This window comes from Mastomys coucha, unplaced genomic scaffold (genome assembly GCF_008632895.1).
Source record: "Mastomys coucha isolate ucsf_1 unplaced genomic scaffold, UCSF_Mcou_1 pScaffold6, whole genome shotgun sequence".
NCBI classification, from domain to species: Eukaryota; Metazoa; Chordata; class Mammalia; order Rodentia; family Muridae; genus Mastomys; species Mastomys coucha.
Genome location: NW_022196912.1, coordinates 91466830 through 91488124, shown reverse-complemented (window position 1 = coordinate 91488124; position 21295 = coordinate 91466830). Strand labels below are relative to the sequence as shown.

The following is a 21295-nucleotide window of genomic DNA, read 5'->3' as shown; positions in this document are numbered from 1 at the left end:
CCACATTTGCTGAGATAGGGTTTCTCTGTACAGCCCAGGCTAGCCTTGTGGTATCACCTTTCCTTCTTCCTCTCCCACACCAGCCCATATTAATTTTAAATTAAAATGTTTGCTTTCTAAGCAGGTACCCTCAAGCATCCACTCTAAGTTACTGGTTGAAGGAGTTGGCATTGGGCTGAAGATGCTCTGAAATGTTGGGGGAAACCTTACTTTAGTAATAAGCCTCGATTTTGTTTGTCATCAGCTAGCTATACTCAAGACTGTATTGATATACATCAGTAGGCAGACAGAGCTAATTATAAGTTATCAGGAGCCAACGCTTGCTGTTTCTTCTTGCCACACTGTAGTCACTACCAGAACAAACCCAGGTGATAGATTTGGGTAAGTGATTAGTGGAACTCTCCAAAGGCCCCTAATTTTTGTCCTATCTTACTTTTTTTATTTTTTATTTTTTTTTTTTATTTTATTTTTTTATTTATTTATTTTTTTTTTTTGAGACAGGGTTTCTCTCTGTAGCCCCGGCTGTCCCGGTACTCACTCTGTAGACCAGGCTGGCCTCGAACTCGGAAATCCGCCTGCCTCTGCCTCCCAAGTGCTAGGATTAAAGGCGTGCGCCACCACCGCCCGGCCTTTTTTTATTTTTTAAACATTTATTTACTATTATATGTAAGTATACTATAGCTGTCTCCAAACACACCAGAAGAGGGAGTCAGATCTCATTACGGTTGGTTGTGAGCCACCATGTGGTTGCTGGGATTTGAACTCGGGACCTTTGGAAGAGCAATCAGTGCTCTTAACCGCTGAGCCATCTCTCCATCTCTTGTTCTTCTCCAGCCCTTGTTCTAAGTCTTTACTGAATCATAAGAACAGGATCATGTGTTCTGTTCCCTGGACTTTTGGCGTTCTCAAATATCTTATGTGAGCAGCGGCTTACTTACAGAGATGCCCTATTCTGTATCTACCCACAATCAGGACTAGTGTTTGGACAAAAGGACTTTCGACAGACTAGCAGGGTGATCCTATTCAGTAGTCAAGCATGGGATGCATGCTCATCATAGCTAAACCCACGTTTGGACTGAACTTCCTTGTTTGCTCCCGGCATGCCAAACTCAGCATTGTATTGCCCATGGCTCCTGGCTCCTTCTGCAGGCTTGGCATCCATCTACACCTCTCACTGACAAGGACACACTAGCTGGTGTGCTGAAGTTCCAAGTAGAGTAGGGAATGACAAGTATTAACACACTGGTGTTCCGAGAAGAGCAGTGAGCAAGCTCTGCACTGACTGCAGCGAGGCAAGGCGTCTGCTCTCAGGCCTGGCAGAAGGGCCCAGCCCATTGGGTTTGGTTGCCACAGCGCTGGAATGGCGCTTCGGAATACATTGGACTGGTGATTTCCATTTAAACCAGAGTGCTCTGCGGGTCTCCACCCACTTCAGGAACAGGTTTCTGTGCTTGGGTAAGGGACAAGCCGATGAGAACAAGTAGGCCATTGCTCTATTTCAGCTTACAAATTCCTCTATAAAAAAAAATTGTAGTGGGAAGAGATTGCTAAGGTGGGATGCATTCAACATAACGCAAAAGGGGCTCATGAGGAAACTAATTCAACTTGCCAAAGAGCAAGTTCAAAGTCAGGCAGCATTCCTCAGGAGAGGAGACAAGGCAGAGGGACAGAACAATCTGAAGAGACAGTGCCGGCAGATAGATGGCTGTCTACAAGCCAAGGAGAGCAGCCGGGAGTGGAACCCATCCTTCCAGTCCTACTGACAACTTGAACTCAGCTTTCTAACCTTTAGAATCATGAAAAAAGATATTGTTTAAATTGTCTTGCTTTGTGGTGCTTTGTTATAGCAACATCAACAACACAATATACCATCTTTGCTAAGAAAATTATACGGCGGGAAGAAATCCGTCTTTTGGTTTCCGATATAGATTACAGACCAGTGGTTTCCAAGAAAACTTGAGCCTACGGCACTAGTTTAAGATGGCTGAGACATTCATCTTCATGAACTAGGCAGCCAGCAGATTCTTAGTCTCTCCCCTGTTAGTTGGCATTTGGTGGACTATCTAGATAATCTAATAGCCTGCCTCCCTTTTTGTGAGACAGGATCTCACTGTGTAGCCTTGACATACCCGGAACTCTATGTGTAGACCTGGCTGGCCTCAAACTCAGAGATCACTCTCTGAGTGCCTCCTGACTGCTGGGATTAAAAATGGAGGATTCCATGCCCAGCAATAAATCCACTTTTAAAATATATTAATTCTGGTCTGGACAGATGGCTCTGTGGTTAAGAGTACTGACTGATCTTCCAGAGGTCCTGAGTTCAATTCCCAGTAACCACATGGTGGCTCACAGCCATCTGTAATGGGATCCAATGTCCTGTTCTGGTGTGTCTGAAGATAGCTAGAGTATACTCATAGAACTAGAATAAATAAATCTTTTAAAATATATATACACATATATGTGTATGTATGTATGTGTGTATACATATACATGCACACACACACATCAGTTTTATTCCTCTAGAGAACACTGACTAGTACACCCTACCTAAAAAACACCTAAACAATAACAAAACCCCACCCTATAGCTCCCTAAACCCAATACTGAAATCTCTTAGAGGCTTGGGCTGTCTGGGCAGCTCTCCTGTGGCCGGAGCCAGCATTTCCCATTTCCAGGCTAGACCCGACTTTATGATCTGCCGAGCCCCCTCACTTAGTTCTAGTAGCTGTCTAGATGAGAGCCACTTGTTGAGCACAACTACTGTTAAACATGAAGTTATAGAGCTGAGGGTAGCTCTGAGGTAGATCACATGCTTGGCATGCTCGAGGGAGGCCTTGGGTTCAAAGTGCCAAAAAACACAAGACAAACAGACATTTCTTCTTCTTCTTCTTCTTCTTCTTCTTCTTCTTCTTCTTCTTCTTCTTCTTCTTCTTCTTCTTCTTCTTCCTCTTCTTCTTCTTCTCCTTCTTCTTCTTCTTCAATTCTGAGAGGAGAGAGGAAAGCAAGACAGACAGACAGACAGACAGACAGACAGACACACAGACACAGACACAGACACACACACACACACACACAGACACACACACACAGACTAACTTCTACATTCTAGACTAGCCTCAAACTTGCTATTGTCCTCCAACTTATGATCCCCCTGCTTTGCCTCCCAAATGCTGGGTTACAAGCATGCGCCACTGTGCCTAGCTTTTGAGCAACTAGTTTTTAAAGTAATAAATGCTAAAATATTCATTGCTTCTTAATGTAAATTTAACTTTTACCTCTGCTTCAAGGGTATTTGAAGCTTCAGTATCCACCTGTGGAAACACTGGCAAAGGAGCTATCTCTATGCACCTCTCTTCTAGACTCTATGCTCAGTGAAGTCAGGTTGGTTCCTTGAAATCATCTACAACAAAAATGCTTAACCAGGGAAAATGGTCAAATGCGGTATATGTGCCTCAGGGAGAGCCCATTGTAAGTCATTTCCCATTTTTTTTGTTTTGTTTGTTTTGTTTGTTTTGTTTTGTTTTTCGAGACAGGGTTTCTCTGTATAGCCCTGGCTGTCCTGGAACTCACTCTGTAGACCAGGCTGGCCTCGAACTTAGAAATCTGCCTGCCTCGGCCTCCCAAGTGCTAGGATTAAAGGCGTGTGCCACCACTGCCCAGCTGACTCTGCAGATCTTAACAGGGCAGTTCGACTCCAGGTTCTGATGAAGTAGTAGGATAAATGAAAAGCTTAAGAGACAAGTATTTCAGTGGGGCCCAGATCTGATGTGGGATTTAAACTACCAATGAGCATTGAGAACAAATCCCGCCGTGGCACAGAAGAGGTGACACCTGGAAAACCTGCCATGCCTTTGCACAATGGGAACAGGACAGTAAATGAAGAGCTGCCCACTTCCACGCCTTCATTGTGCTTTATTGCTGTGGGGTGACAGCGTTGAAGAGGAAACCTCTGATCTGGCTTTTCCCTAACAACACTTAGGACTGTCAATTGCTTTAGAGGGACTCTTTCAGAACTGCAGCAAGAGAACAGGGACCTCAAACGGCTCAGACGTCCAGCACTTGCAACCCATTTGTGAATGTTCCTTGCTCACAGATAACAGGTGTTCAGAACCCAAGCACAGTCCAGTTCTCAAGGCAACTCTTTTTTTTTTTTTTAAAGATTTATTTTATTTATTTTATGTGTATGAGTACACTGTAGCTGTACAGATGGCCGTGAGCTATCATGTGTGTGGCTGCTGGAACCTCTGCCGGCCCCGCTCGATGTAATTCACTGTAGTTGTCTTCAGACACTCCAGAAGAGGGCATCAGATCTCATTAACGGGTGGTTGTGAGCCACCATGTGGTTGCTGGGATCCGAACTCAGGACCTTCGGAAGAGCAGTCAGTGCTCTTACCCGCTGAGCCATCTCGCCAGCCCCTCAGGGCAACTCTTGCTTGTGTATAACAGCTGTTAAAAACAGCAGGTGACCCCACTTCCTCAAGAGGAGCCAGGGCAAGTGCTTCCAGACCACAGCAGTTATGCTGTGTGCTGTAGACGGTGCAGGGCCTTGAGGCTGACCTGAGCTTGTCTCCAACCCTTCCCATTTGCCAACTGTGACCTGGGCAGGGTTTGGCTTCCTCCGGCCTCCGTCCTCTCATCAGCATTGGAGAGAAACAAGAGTGTCTAAAGTTGAATGGCTGGAGGGGGAGGAGCACGGAGAGCAGTGGGGGACGGGGTAGTGAGAACAAAGTATAAAGACACCTATGTATGAAGATGCCATGATGAAGCATGAGACTTTACATGTTGACTTCAGAGGTTAAATGAGCAGAGACTCTTGAGCATGTGTGTTTCTTAGTTGCAGGGCTTACTGATATAATAAGCAGAGGGTGGTACTTCAATCAACTATGAAGAAGTTGAAATGGGCTAGACGGGGGTAGGGACATGGCTCAGTCGGTAGAGTGCTTGCCTAGTATGCACAAATCCCTGGGTTCTGTTCCATAGCGCTGCATGAAGACTGGCATGGTGGTATATGCTTGTGATACCAGCATCCAGAAGACAGAAGCAAGAGGGTCAGGAGTTCAAGACTGTCCTCAGATACATAGTAAATCTGAGGGTAACCTTTACTATATGAGACCCTGTCTCCAACAAACCAATAAACAAATGTGGGTCACATGGATGATAACATATCTAAATCCTTGCCTATTAGAGGAGAACATGAAAAATTAAGTGTTTTATTTAAAGATGCCAATAACAGAACAAAAATGTTAGCCTTAAGGATCCAGATGGGGTGACATATGCCTTTAGCCCAGCACTCAGAAGCAGAGGTGGGTGGACCTCAGTGAGTTCAAGGCCCGCCTGGTCTACATAGTAAGTTACAGGACAGTTGGGGCTAAGTAGTAAGACCCTGTCACCAAACCCAACCAAACTAAACCAACAATGACAAAAAAGTTAACCTTAGAGGGCTTGGGGGTGGGGGAGGAGGCAGATAAGTCTGACTTTCCATGTTTGGCTTTCCAAGCTTTTTACTTTAATTTTTTTCTGTTATATTTTATGTGTATGGGTGTTTTGCCTGAATGCATATCTGTGTACCATATGAATGCCAGATGAGATCTTCAGATTCCCAGAAATTGGCGTTGCAGATCGTTGTGAGCTGCAATATGGGTGTTAGAAATTGAACTCAGGTCTCCTGGGAGAACAGTAAAGGTTCTTAACCTCCAAGCCATCTCTCCAGCCCCACTGATTTATTTTCAAAAGGAAATATAATTATGGTCCCCTGCAGAAGATCAAGTCATTACAAGAGCAGCCAATGTCCCCGCAGACAGCGCCCCAGCAGACAGCGCTAATTGGACTCTCTGTATGGGGGTGCGTAAAATGGGGGGAAGGGAGCCTGTTAGGAGGTAGGGGAGACAGGGGGAGCATAGAGCTGTGGGTGGGTATGATCAAGGCACATTGTATACCTGCGTGAAACTGTCAAAGAATAAAAGCAAGGTTAGCAAAGAGCTCGAAAAGAAACATGCTGTGCATCCTATGGCTTGGTTTCTAATCCGCCTCCCCCTCGAGCAGTTGTTGATTTCAATCTGTTCTTTTCTCTGAAGTTGCGTTTACACGCCTCCCTTCGGGAACGCTGGAAACAGTTTATATTTATAGCCCCTTGTCTCTAGGATTCTGTAACTCCTTTAGGCCGCCCGTGTCTCTTGATTTATACTATGCTGGTAAATCATTCCCAATAGAGCCTTTCTTTTCTTGCAAAAAAAAAAAAAAAATGTACAGAAAGAGGAGGGGATGATTCAGAGCTGGAAGGGAGGGGTTTAATCCTGCAGAGATGAGCAGAGAAGCCTCAGGAAGGCACTGTGCTCCGTGGAGCCTGGCCCTGACCTCATGGCCTCTCGTGGCCTCTCACAGCCTCACAGCCAGGCTGTCTCTAGCAGGCCAGCTCCCCTTTCCAGACTCACACAGCTAGAGACCTTGGATCCAATCTCTTTAAGTTCTCAAGCCTGTCATGGACTTCAGGGGACCCACAAACCCAAGAGTCACATAGGCAACTATTTACTTTTCTGGAAAACGGTCATTTTCAGATTTTGGATCTTCACAGCCCCAGAACTGAAACGGCCCTGCTCTATGTAGGTCTCCAATAGTCCCAACAAGACAAATTTAAGTGGCTTTTGTACCCAGTAAGACTGTCCTGTGCTATCACCTTGTCGAAATTCTAAATGTATGGTGATGGTAGGAACCCCAACTCTGGAGCAGACTGCCTTGGCTATCTTCTAGCAGTGGTGCCTCTTTGCGACCTGTCCTGTTAAGTTAATACAGGGGAAGTGCTTAGAACAGCCTGGCACTGGGGCAGTGTCACGTGGTCTCTGGTCCTTCACGGTGGGGCACGATGTGTCCTAGTGCTTACCTGTAGTCAGTAATCATGGCGTTTTCTATGGTGGGGAGGTACACCTGAAGCACCTCTTAGGAGTCAGTGTAGCACCTCAGAGGGTCCTGCATGCACAGATGACACTGCAGTGATGCTGTGGAGAAAGCAGAACCTTCTAGTGGCTGTGTGTGTGTATGTGTTTGTGTGTGTTTGTATGTATCTGTATATGTGTGTTTGTGTGTGTGTTTTTGTGTGTGTGTGTGTGCTTGTGTGTATGTGTGTGTGTGAGTTCATCTGAGTACGTGTGTTGTGCCTCTTTCTCTTCCCTTCTTCATCCAGGCCAGGATCCTAGGCAGGCCTGTGCTATAAGCTCAGGGAAAACATCAAAGAACGAAGCCAGAGAGAGGAGACAAAAGCTGGCTCAGGTTTAGCAATGACTCAGACCAAACACCCAAGTCCAAATGCAAACACAGCGGAGACTTGGGATTGCCCAGAGACTGCTTGTCATAAAGCTTACATATGCCCTTCCTATTGTTTTCCTTCCATGTACAGATCATGTGTGTGTGTGTGTGTGTGTGTGTGTGTGTGTGTGTGCGCATGTTGGAGGTTAAACTCGGGGTCTCAAGTATGTTAAGAATATAATATATAGCTGGACAGTGGTGGTGTTCACCTTTAATCCCAGCACTTGGGAGGCAGAGGCAGGTGGATTTCTGAGTTCGAGGCCAGCCTGGTCTACAGAGTGAGTTCCAGGACAGCATGGGCTACACAGAGAAACCCTGTCTCAAAAAACCAAAAAAAAAAAAAAAAAAAAAAAAAAAAAAAAAAAAAAAAAAAAAAAAAAAAAAAAAAGAATATAATATATAACCTGAGCTAATCCTCAGCCCCATCCCAGGACATTATAAATTTGGTTATTTTTCTTTTCATCATTGTTACAGTTTTTCATATATCTCAATATGTGCTTGCAAATACTTTCATTTCTATTGTTGTCTTCAAATTTTCTTGATATCCATTTTTATATATGTTGAATGATTAAATGTTTATGTATGTGGGACTCACGTGCCATGGCTCATGTATGAGGTCAAAGGACAACTTGTGGGTTCTCTCCTTTCACCATGTAGGTCCTAGGGATCGAACTCAGATCATCAGGCTTGGCTGCAGACACTTTTATTTCTGAGCCATTTGCCAGGACTTTCCCCCTAAAGATAGCATGGTATACTTTAAAGCATGCGCGCGCGCACACACACACACACACACACACACACACACACACACACACGGTTGTTATTTTGTTACTTTATTATTTGTTTGGTTTTGAGATGGTCTTGCTATGTAGCCCTGGCTGGCTTAGAATTCACTATGTAGACTAGGCTAGCCTCAAAAGGTTGTTATTTGGATAAGTCTAATGTATTTATTTGTTTTTCATTTGTTTTTGGTTGCTTGTGCTTCAGGATCATATTATAAGAATCACTACTACATAAACGAAAATTGCAAAGATTTATGACTGCTTTCTTCTAGGAAATTTATAAATTTCAAATGTATTTAGATTTACCACATGTGTGGTTGTTAGTTTTAATTATCAGTTTAACAGACTCTAAAATCACCTGGCACATGGGCTTGTGGGCATGTTTGTGGGCATTATATTTGATTTCACTATTGAGGTAGAACTACTGCCCACTGTGGGTGGCACCACTCCCTCAGCAGAGGAGCTGGACTGCATAAGAGTGCAGAAGGCATGCGTTCAGTGTTCTCTTCCCCTGACTGCTGACATAACCTGATGCTTCAGGTTCCCGCTGTGTTGAATTTCCAGACATGGCTCTCTATGCCTCAAGCTGGCAGCTGAAATAAACCATATATGCAGGGGAATTAGGCCCAGCCCATGCTTGCTCTTTGGTTGGTGATTCAGTCTCTGGGAACCCCCATGTGTCCAGGTTAGTTGACTCTGCTGGCCTTTCTGTGGAGTCCCTGTCTTCTTCGGGTCCCTCAGACTCTTCCAAGCTCCCCAAGCTCCGTCTAATATTTGGCTGTGGTTCTCTGTATCTCTTTCCTTTGGCTGCTGGGTGGAGCCTCTCAAAGGACAGTTAGGCTAGACTCCTGTCTGCAAGCACAACAGCGTATCATTAATAGGGTCAGTTCTTGCCCATGGCATGGGTCTCAGTTTGAGGCAGTCATTGGTTGGCCATACTCTCTATCTCTGCTCTTTGTCCCTGTACATCTTGGAGGCTGGACACATTTTAGGTAGAAGATTTTTTGTGGGTGAATTACTGTCCTCATCCCTCCATTGGAAGTCCTCCCTGGCTAGAGGAAGTGGCCACTTCTGAATTCATATCCCTCACTGTTAGGAGTCTCAGCTAGAGTCAACCCCATATACTCCCTGGGGCTTCCACCCATCCCAGGTCTCTTGACATGTCCTAGAGATTGCCCCCTTTCCCTCCCCCCTCACCCCCCACCACTTCCCCTTTTCTTTCCCCTGCTCTTCCTACATCTCATCCCCACCCCTGCACAGCCCCCCTCCCCATCCCTTCTCCCATCCCATTTTACATTATCTCAGGTATTTGTTACAGTGCCACTGTGACTCACAGCCTTGACTCACTCTGTCCAGCTGCCTACCCTTTTCAGGCAAACAGAGATCTCTTTGTCTGACCTCACAGCAGTTCTACTAATCGGCCCTTGTTTCTTTGCTCCTTCCTACCAGGAACCTTCCATGCTGACTGGCCTTGGGCATTCAGTGGTTTGTCTCAGCCCTCTGCCCACCCCACCCTAACCTCGGCACTCAGCTCATCTTACTTCAGTGCCTGTTTGTGCATGCCTGGGGTCACTTGGGGGAAGTGATGAGATGTGGAATCTAGAACAGCTCTTGAAGAGAAGGCTCTTGAAGCTACAGCCTAATGGGAATGCTTTCTTTAACTAAATGAGCAGAAGGGGAGAATCTGGAAGAACTCTGAAGGAGGAGTGCCCGGAAGTGCTCACTGTGCCCCTGTCTTTAAAAGACATCAAGAAAGACGGAATCTCAATTGAGAAAGGTTGGCTAACCTGAGAAACAATGAGAGAGTAATGAGCAGTTAAAGGGGGAGCGACAGCTCCCTTCATTCTTTCCCCCTCAACCCCTGTCTGTAGTGATCCTGGGTCCCTGAGTAAGTAACAAATTTAATTTACCACAGGCTCCTTCCGGTCCTGTTCTGTACAGGAGCAAAGGGGTCCAGGCTGACTATATTACAAGTGGAGTCCAGAGGGCAGCCTCTACCCTGTGTCCTCTTGAGGCCTCTGGACACCTTCATCAGCAGGCAATAGGCCTTTGCTTGTTTGCTAGCTGATGGACCATTGGTGATGGGTCATCTGATTTCCTGATAAGGCAGGGTGGAGCTTGCGTACTGGGGACAGACCCTGGCTCACTCTATTCTTTGCAGATGTGCTGATTCAGTAAAGCTGAGGCTGACTTGGAGCTAGGAGGAATATAGACATTACTGGGAAGGCCGTACTTTTCTAGGCCTAGGCTCCAAAGCAAGGATAGAACATCGAGCCTCGCGTTCATCTCCATCTTAAGCAATGAAACAGATGAGACGAGTGAGAGCTGTAATTAGAGGCTGAGGTGAGCTGACAGAGGCCTCTCCACAGGCCCAGGGAAAACTCATCAGAGGAGGTTAGTCTCAAGAATAAAGGCTTCTGGGTTTGTTTTGGAAGAAGAGACTTGAGATTATGTCCTGGCTCCTACAACAGGAGACCTGACATTGGATTGGACCGTCCAAATATTAAAGTTATAATTGCATGTTGTGGGCAGGGCAGGTTTGGTTTCCCACGGCCACATCCTGTGCTGGGTGGCAGTGCTACACAAAACAGCAAGGCCGGATTTGCTCAGCTCTCTCACGAGTCGGCACGTTAGAAGCCAGGAAGCAGGGCCCCAAAACACAAATAAGTTATACTGCCGCCCACAAGCCCCCTGGGGCAGGTTTTTCCTAGAAAGACCATTTTTAATGGACGGAGAGCCAAGCCATGGAAAGTGTGCTGGTGGTAGGTCCAGTCTGTGGAAAGCAATCTCCCGGATGAAGAAGAGAGGGGGTGGGGACAGATGAGGGGGCACCGAGGTGGACCGGGCCAGGAAACACCTAATCTGACTATGCTGTCTCTCAGCAGGCATGCACAAGAGCATCAAACCATTTCTGATCACTGAAACGGTGGGATTCTGGGCCAGCCCTTTCCTGTGGCCTTGGCACTGCAGCCTGTTGAGGAAGGTGGCTCAGAAGTCAGCTGAATAAAATGGAAGAATACAGCAACATACAGCCTATGGAAAAGGAGAGGAGTCAAAGGGGGAGAAGCTGGGGTCACCTTGGTTTCAGAAGGTAGGAAAAGAGGTGACCGTTAGGAATGCTTCTTTGGGGTGTGTCTTCCCAGTGATGTCACCAAGGAATGGAGCCTGGGGTCCATATCTCTCTCTCTGCTCTTATGATTGGAGACTGAGAAATGGCCCTTGCCCAGTTCCTTTGAGGTCTGGGGTCCCAACACACTATGCCAGAGGTCCCTTTCTCCTCGCCATCCTGAAAATTCGTATCTTCAGGACCTTATTCACAGGAAGCGCTCAGTGATCCCTGTAGTACATGTACAAAATTTGTTTATGTCATTTAAACACCATTAAACCTACTTACTATGAGGTGTTTCTGAGCACAGTGGAAACAAATTTCTTACCCTTTGGGTTTGGTGTGGACTTCCACACTGTCTTGGGAAAGAGAGATGCCCTTAGCTGGAAAATAGCCTGTCTGTCCCAGTCTCTATGTGGACGTGTGTCACTAAAACCTTTATAAAGATTGGGAAAGTAGCCAGGCAGTGGTGGCACATGTCTTTAATCCCAGCACTTGAGAGGCAGAGGAAGGTGGATTTCTGAGTTCGAGGCCAGCCTGGTCTACAGAGTGAGTTCTAGGACAACCAGGGCTATACAGAGAAACCCTGTCTCAAAAAACAACAACAACAACAACAACAAAAAACAAAAAAAATTAGGAAAATATATTTAAACAACTTAAATCCTTATGGAAACAATTCTATTAAGATTACCTTTGCTAATGTAATATTTCTTCATGGGGAAAAAAAGAACCAGATTTTGTTTTTTATTTTTTAGACGTTTGAAGCAGAGTCTCGCTATGTCATAGAGGCTGGCTTCAAACTGTCAACCATGTACTGCGGTTACTGATGCATACCACCACATATGGTTTAAAATCATTTTAAAAGGACTGGAGAGATGGTTCAGCAGTTAAGAATGCTTGCTGCTCCTCCAGAAACTTATTCAGTTCCCAGCACTTTGTTACCATGTGTAACTCCAGCTGCAAGGGCTTTTGGCACCTTCTGCTGGTCTCCTCAGGTTTGTGTACATGTGTGGGATACATATAAAGAAAAATACATAAAAATAAGCCTTAATTAATTAATTAATTAACAATCAACTCATTTGCCAACTTGTGAGTTAATTAATTTTGACTTTTCAGGACAGGGTTTCTATCTGTAATGGACCTGGATGTCCAAGAACTCACTTTGTAGACCAAGCTGCCTCTGCCTCCCAAGTGCTGGGATTACAGGTGTGCACCACTATACCAGCCTCAACTTAAGTAATTTTTAAAATTTTCTTGTAACCATACAAAGTAACTGCTTTTCAGTTAATATTGTGGTGATGGTTTGTATATGCTTGGTTCAGAGAGTGTCACTGTAGGGAGGTGTGGCCCTGTTGGAGTAGGTGAGGCCTTGTTGGAGTAGGTGTGGCTAGTGGGGGTGGGCTTTTAATGCCCTTGTCCTAGCTGCCTGGAAGTCAGTATTCTGCTAGCAGCCTTCAGATGAAGATGTAGAACTCTCTGCTACTCTTGTACCATGCCTGCCTGGATGCTGCTGTTCCTGCCTTGATGATAATGGTCTGAATCTCTGAATCTGTAAGCCAGCCCCAATTAAATGTTGTTTTTTTTTTTTAAGAGTTGTCTTGGTCATGGTGTCTGTTCACAGCAATAAAACCCTGAGACAATTTGCTTCTAATATTCTTTTTCCTCTGCTCCACTCTTTATTTTTAAAATCAAGGTCTCAGTTGTGCATGATGGCCCACACCTTTAATCCCAGAACTTGGGAGGCAGAGGCAGGTGATGTCTGTGAGTTCCAGGCCACCCTATTCTACAAAGTGAGTTCCAGGACAACCAGGATTGCTACACAGAGAATCCCTGTTTCAAACAAACAAACAAACAAACAAACACAATGGTCTCATGGTATAGGAATACTCTATGATGTATGTATACACATAACAAATGTCATTTGTGATTTTTAAATTTTCATTAGATTCATACTCTCTTTTTTCTCTGGGGAGGGGATGGGATACACACATCCCACTGTTTATTTGTGGAGGTCAGAAGACAACTCAGGGGAGTCTAGACTCCCTTTCCACCCTTATAAGGTTGGGATGCAGGTCATGAGGCTTACATGCAAAGTGCCTTCCCCCTGAGGCATTTCTTTAGTCCTCTTTAGTTTTTGAGATAGGGTCTCAGGTAACCAAAGTTAACTGAACTCCTGATCCTCCTGTGTCTGCCTCCTGAGTGCTGGGATTACAAATGTGTCAATGCCCAGCTAGCTATATAGGCCTTTTGTTTAGCTATAGTAAAAGTAGCAGCCACAAATGTTTCTTTGTAGACTTACAGAACTGTTGCTAGTGGTTGGGGTCAAGGTCAGTTGTTTTCCAAGTTCTCGGCATTTTATTCAAGAATGAAATAAAAGTGCACAGGAATTTCAAAGTAGCAAGAATATGTTACTCAACACAAAGCAATAAACCAGGTTAGAAAGGAATACACTGTCAAGATTTACAATGGGACTCATGAATGAATTACTCAAGGGCTTTAGCTCATTGGCAGAGCCCTCATTTTACAGGATGAATGAACTAATTAAGGGCTTCAACTCATTGGCTGACCTCTCATTTTACAGGATCTGAGCAAGGTGGGGGCTGGTTGAGCAATAATTTAGGTGACTATTTTTACTGACAGAATAAATTATATAACTGTGGTGATTTGAATAAAAATGACCCTTATAGGTACATATGTTTGAATACTTGCTCCCTAGTTAGTGGAATTGTTTGGTAAGGATTAAGAGGTATGGCCTTGTTAGAGAAGGTGGGTCTTGTTAGAGGAGGTCTGTCACTGGGAATACTCTGAGGTTTCAAAAGCTAGGCCCTGTCTTTCTCTCTTCCTTTCCCTCTTCCCCTCTCTCTCCCCTTCCCTCTCTGCCTGCTGCCTGCAGATCAGGATGCAAAGCTTTCAGCTTCAGCTTCAGTAGTACCATGCCTGTCTGCTTCCCACCATGATGATAATGGACTAACTCTCTGAAACTATAAGCAAGGCTTCAATTAAATGATTTCTGTTATAAGAGTTTTCTTGGTCATAGTGTCTCTTTATAGCAATAGAACAGTGAGTGAGACAACTGCTGACTTCCCTCTTAGAAGGAGGGGTTGGAAGGAGTCATGAGACCCTCACTAGAGCATCCAGCCACCCTTTCCAAAAAGTTCTATGCAATTCTACCATAACTGCACATGACATTGTGGTCTCTGGGAGGGGCTCCAGTATATAGGTGGGGAAAGATGACAAGAGGGAGCTAGCTTCCCCCTAAACAGACATAGGGAAGCCATCATCCTTGCTGGGTGTAGATCTTTCGTATGGTTGCTTTCAGGTCCACAGCTATTCACCCATTGCTCTGTAGGTAACCTAAGGAGTTAGTCCACTGGTTCCCCCAGGGGAACATTGGGAGAACCGTAACTTGATTTGTCCTTGTGACCTTAGAAGGTGGGTTAGGGGTAGACAATATCCTTTGTCTTTCACATTAGATCTTGCACGTTACAAACAGAATTTCTGAATGTTGCACTATACTTTATTATATGGATGATTACCTTTAGTTAAAGCAATTGTTTTGTTTTAGTTTGGTTTGTATATTTAGTGAGACAGGGTTTCACTGTGAAGCCCAGGCTGGCCTGGAACTCATAAAGATCTGCCTGCCTCTGCACTTAAAGATATACACCATAATGCTTGGTAAATATTTATTTATTTTAATGTGTTCTTGAGTGTTTTGCTTGTATGTCTGTGTACCATGTTTATGCAGTGTCCTTGGAAAACAGAAGAGGGCATTAGATTACCTGGAACTGGAGTTACAGATATACATAAGCTAGCATGTCGGTCCTGGGAATTGAACTTGGGTCCTTTGGAACTGTAGTTACTAGTGTTCTTAGCCACTGAGCCATCTCTCTAACTAAAGCAATACTTGTGAGTGAACATTTACATTGTTTGTAGTTTTCTTCATAACTAATAATGTTAAAACATCTTCTCCAGAGTCATTGGGTCATTTCCTTACGATAAACTGCCCAAGAAATCTTGGCATGGGAACAATACAGGAACAATACAGATAAAGGAAGCAATACAGATAAAGGAAAAAGGAAAAAAATCTAAATTTTGTAACTTTTAGAAAAACATTAACATTTTGGGTTAGATCTTTCTAGCCAATTAGTTAAGTAGCCATCTACACAATTTTAGAGTTCGCATCCTTTTTCATTAATAAATTACACTCTGTGTGTGTGTGTGTGCGCGCGCGCGCGCGCGCGCGCGCGCGCGTGCGCGTGTGTGCTGGTGCATGTCTGCAGGTCAGAGGACAACTTCAGAAATTGGTTCCTTCTTTCCACCATGTGGGTCTCAGGCACTAACTCAGGTTGTCAGGCGAGGTGGGAGGTGCTTTTATTCATTGAGTGATTTGTTGGCTGAAGTTTGGCCTCCGGATGCGCCTACATTTGTGTTTAGACATTGACTTAACTAGTAGCTGGCTGTGGCCTTTGTCAGTCTCTATACAATTCAGTTTCTCTATTCGTAAACTTGAATGTGCATTACTTCTTTTTGGAGTACTATGGAGAAGATAAGCGTGTTTGAAGTACCTGGGGGACACAGCTCTGTTGGTAGAGTGCAGGAAGCTCTGGGTTCAATCTCCAAACACAGGCATGGTGCTGTTGTTTACCAAAACCAGCACTCGGGGAGAAGCAGAAATTCAAGGTCATCCTTGGTTACAGAGTGAGTGTGAAGTCAGCCTGAGTTAGATGAGATGATGCTTTAAAAACAAAACAAAATAAAATACGAGATGGAGAGATGATAGTTAAAAATACTGGCTGTTCTTCCAGAGGACCCATGTTTGACTCTCAACCAAAACTCCAATTTCAGGGCATTTTGACACCCTTTTCTGTGCTCTGAACCAGGTATGCATGTGATACACAGTCAGACATGTAGACAAAATGCCCATACACATTTAGGAAAAAAAAAAAACTTATGTAGGGGCCCAGTAGTAGTGGTGCGTGCCCTTTAATCCCAGCACTTGGGAGGCAGGCTGGGCTGGAGTTCACTGAGCTCTGTCTACTTCTGTCTCTTGAGTGCTGGGACCACACACCCTGTTGTGGGTAGGGTTTAAGCTGAAAGCAGGAGATATGTATACCTACGCTGTGCCCCAAAGTGTGATCCTCTGCCCACCACTGTCGCAACTCCAGGTCTCTCAGATAACGTGTCTCCTGCAAGGTCAGCTGACAACTTGTACATCTCTGTAGCTCCTTTGCAAGTCCCCAGGATTTCTGTCATTTCCTTTCCCAGTAAGAGATTCCTGAGGAAATACTAATCTGGAGGGACCCATTCTTTCAGTGGTCTGACAGACAGATAAGGGAGAATATTCTCTTTAGAATACCGCCGTTCCTGCCAGACAGGCTGGCACATGTCCTAGCTCTTTATTTATAGCACCTCAGCTTGAGGTGAAATATGGCTGTACCCGAGACATAGTATAAACAGAACACAGGGAGGAGACAAGGCTCAATCACATTCGGTGTCGGGTTAGGGTGCATAAGAACCAGTTCTGCAGAACCTCCGGGCTTTTGGTCACTCTGGAAGGAGTTGGCACAAGCAGTGCTATCTCCACAGATTCTGATCAAGATCTCAACTGTATGTGTCCTGACACTGAAGACCCCTCCATTCCAGTGTGTAGCTGGGTGAAGATCTTCATTCCCAAGACTGCTGCTTTGCCCTTCTTTCAAACTATATTGTCCCCAAGCTTCCTTCTGAATTCTGTTCCCAAATTCCTATAAGACCAAGAACCTGTAACCAGAGTGGGTTGTGATTAGTACATGCCTTAATTCCAACACTGCAAGGCAAAGGCATCTTTGCGAGTTCAAGGCCAGCCTGGTCTACATAGAGAGTTCTAGGTCAGCCAGAGGTACATAATAAAGAGATCCTATCTTAAAATAGAAAAGGGGGGAAGGGGTGGAGAAAAAGAAGCCATAAAAGAGAACACGGATCCTCAGTGAATGCTTACATGTTAAAACGCATTGTTTCATAACACAACATAATGGTTTCCCTCTCAGCCCCAGGCCTCTTCCTTATTTTGTGAGACAGGCTCTCTCAGTGATTCACTGGCCAGCAAGCCCCAGGCATCCTCTTATCTCTGCCTCGCCCCCACTGGGATGACAGATGTGTACTATGGTGTTTGGATTTTACATAGGTTTTTGGGTCCGGGGTACAAACCCAGGTCTCCATGTTTACATAGCAAGCACTTATGAATAGAGCCATCTCCCCAGCTCTGTTTAGTTTTTAAACAAGTAATCTTCACATTTTTGTTAGTCAATTGGAGATTGGTCATGATAAGAAAAGCAATCTACTACCAAGGGATAACAAGTGGTTTTGGTTTTTTTTTTGTTTGTTTTGTTTTTTTTTGTATTTTTTTTTAACCACATCTATTATCTGAATTGGCATACATCCCCTCTTACTCTAATAACTTTTCATTTTACTTGCCAAAACTGTCTTGAAAAGTGTTGCAAAAGGAAAACTAAATTCTCAGTCAAGGGAGGTTTATCTTTGGCATTTGTGAAACCAGGCACCAAAAGGGGAGAATGACGGATGGGGAGTGGGTCAGAAGTCAGGGCATTGAATTCTCATTCTAGAGCTGGACACAGCATGTGACAAAACTGTGGTGTCTTGTGACAGGTACCGGCTCTTCCTCCTGGGACTTTGGGTATCATTTAGCTATGGAGGGACAAAAGACAATCTGTCTTTTGCTTGGAACAAAAGCCTTGACCTTGTGTCATAAAAGAGTGCTGATTCTTCAATCAGCTGCCTCTCCCTAGCCCAGCTTTGAAGAAAAAAAGCACCCGCCCTCTCTTTTCCAGAGACTCATGGTGCCCAGGAACATCCAGAAGCTCTGCCCTCTCAGGATCCTCAGCCCCCTGGCTGGGGCAGACCTCATCTGTGGTGCCACCGCGGCCTTCCTGTAATTTTCAAAGAGGCTGATTTGTAAGGAGTTCGCTCTTCATTTAGAGAAACATCTAAGACAATAAACACACCACCTGGATGGAAACTACACGTGCAGATTAAAGGTGGTCCCTGTCCTCCGTCCCTGTCTGGCCAGCCTGGATCATTAGGGACGCTTGGCGTCATCAACCAGCAGCTACTCCTCAGTTGTTCTGGGTTTCATCTGTCTTCCTAGCTTTTCATGAAAAACTAAGTGGCTACTTTCAGGTTTGGAAGACCTTGAGTTTTCCTAGATGACAGTTTGGAACATAGTTAAACCAGAGCTAGTGTCCCCTTATTGTGCTCTTCTGTGATTAGGGGTGACATCTCTATAACCTCTAGAACTAAGACTCAAGGAAAGAGTGTGTCCCTCTGTCGTCATTTAGGGGATGTCCCACTCCAGCACTGCCTTTTAGAAAATGGTCCTGAGGGGCTAAAGAGATGATGGCTCGGTGGTTATGACCTCTTCCAGAGGTCCTAAATTCATTTCCCAGCAACTGCATGGTGGCTCATAACCAGCTGTAATGGGATCTGATGCCCTCTTCTGGCGTGCAGGCATACATGCAGATAGAGCACTACTATACACAAAATAAATAAATAACTCCTTTTAAAAAATGCAAGTTCACAAATACAAAAGAGAAAAAACAGGCCTGATACACACGTAAACACACACAGATTCCTACTGGAATCTTTGCAAGGCAGAGGCAGAGCTTCTGGTAATGGCAATAAGAATCCTTCAAACAGGAACAGAAGGATGACTAGTGCCACACAGCATGAGGACCTAGGTTCAGAGACCCCAGCACACATGTAAAAGCTGGGTTATAGGCACACACCTGTAATACGCCTGTCATATAGCCCTAGCCCACTCCCACAGGGGGCAGCTCAGATTCAGTAAGAAGAACCTAGCTAAAGAAACAAGGTTCCAAGCTGGGCAGTGGTGGTGCATACCTTTAATCCCAGCACTTGGGAGGCAGAGGCAGGCAGATTTCTGAGTCTGAGGCCAGCCTGGTCTACAGAGTTCCAGGACAGCCAGGGCTATACAGAAAAACCAGGTTTTGAAAAATAAAAAAAAAATAAGGAAAGACGGCTCAGTAGTTAACAACACTTGTTGCTCTTGCCGAGCACCTAGGTTCAGTTCTCAATATCCATGTGGGGCTTCACAGCTTCATAACTCCAGTGCCAGGGGATCCAATGTCTTCTTCAGACCTCAGCAAGCACCAGGCACACATGTAATACACATAGACACAATATGCTCTTGCGGAGTCTGGAAACCCGCTGCCATCAGCCCCTCCGATAAGTTGCCCATCTCACAGAGAGCCCCCTCTTCTCTGTGGTGTCACACGCTCTATTCCAGCCCTGCAACACCAGTCCCTGGACCTGTGAGAAACTCACTCCCAGCCTTCCTCAGCTTTGCCTCAAGAAATGCTCTCTCCTCCCCCATACTTCCTTTAAGGCTCACTGTAGTATCCTGCCTTCAGTTGGCTGTTGGTGAGTTCAGACGCAAAAATCATCAATCAGCAAAGCCCTATGTCATGGTAGGGTTTTACTGTTGTCAACAGACACCATGACCGAGGCAACTCTCATAAGGACAACATTTAAGTGGCTGGCTTATAGGCTCAGTCCATTATCATCAAGGCAGGAGCATGGCAGCTTCTACTAGGCAGGCATGGTGCAGGAGGAGCTGAGAGTTCTACATCTTCATCTAAGGCTGCTAGCAAAATACTGGCTTCCAGGTAGCTAAGACAAGGGTCTTAAAGCCCATGCCTACAATGATACACCTACTCTAACAGGGCCACACCTTCTAATTGTGCCACTCCCTGTGCAGAGCATATATAAACCATCACATCCTATGTTTGCATAGAGATGGTAACAGAAATCCATGTCTATTGCAGGGTAACCAAATGAACAGCGTTTGGTTCTTCTCTTCCTGTTAGTCAGGCTGTAGGGTCTGCAATTGCAAAAAACAAATGTTATTTGTCTTTCTAAGTATCTCCCACAGAGGCTCAATGATGGATAGTTGAACTGAATGTAATTTATTTTAATTGAATTACACTGGCTTCAGAGTAACACAGAATTCTGATATGAATACAATCCACAGTATGTTGTGGAGATGATTTGTTAATATCACTTGAAAGGCACCAACAAACATATTCTTTTATAAGTCACTTCCAGGTTTAAAATCCATGACTTAGTGATCTCTGGGTATGGTGCCTATAGTCCCAAATTCAAGACCAGCCCTGGACTACATAGTGAGTTCTAAACCAACCTGGATCAAAGTGTTGCAATATTATGACAAAATCAATATAAAAGGGCTAGGATGTGGCTCAATAGAAAAGCACATGCCCAGTGTGTACAAGGTCTTGAGTTAAATCTCCAGCCATCGTAAATCCTGCAAAAGAAACCATGTAGTTGAGCTGGAGAGATGGCTCAGTGGTTAAGAGCACTGACTGCTCTTCCAGAGTTCCTGAGTTCACTTCCCAGCAAACACATGGTGGCTCACAACCATCTGTAATGGGATCTGATGCCCTCTTCTGGTGTGTCTGGAGACAGTTACAGTGTACTCACATACATTAAATAAATAAATGTTAAAAAAGAAAAAGAAACCATGTAGTTGAATATCTGTGCCACATGCAGGAAGCGGGTTCAGGGGTCATAGTTTTGTGACATATAAATGTGGAAAGTGGGTGGTTGAAATGGTTCGCTCCTGAAGACACTTGCTCCTAAGCCTGACAGCCTGTCCTCAATCCCCAGGACCCACATAGTAGAAGGAGAGAACCAACTCCTGTTTCTTGCTCTTTGATCCCCAAAAGCACACCATGGTATGCTCACATCCCCCTATACACAAACATAGTAGTAAAAGTAAATACAATTTTTAAGTGATAAAATGAGGCAGCTTTGAAATTCTGAGTACTATGTTAGTACTATGTCTAACAGAGACACCATGAGAACCTGAACTGAAGCCTAAGTTTAAGTGGGCTTTTAAGTGTCAATAGACTTCAGGACCCTTCTAGAGACCTTTCCCACAGACTCTACCATTCATTGTGGTCACAAGACTACAGGGGGTGGGTCATGGTTGCCACGCACACTTTGCATGAAGGAGGTATCTGAGGCGTAAACTTCAAGGAAAGTCAGTCTCCTGCCTCCGCATTGTCGCCTGGCA

The 21295-nt window shown here is 44.8% G+C and overlaps 1 long non-coding RNA gene across 1 annotated transcript in view; it reads right to left on the bottom strand.

The window, feature by feature from the left end:
• Window positions 1-16528: 16528 nt before the first annotated feature.
• LOC116080477 overlaps window positions 16529-21295 on the bottom strand; it is a 14771-nt gene continuing 10004 nt past the window's right edge. The window contains exon 4 of the long non-coding RNA XR_004114452.1: window positions 16529-16947. This is a non-coding gene — a long non-coding RNA (uncharacterized LOC116080477). The remainder of the gene's footprint in view (window positions 16948-21295) is intronic.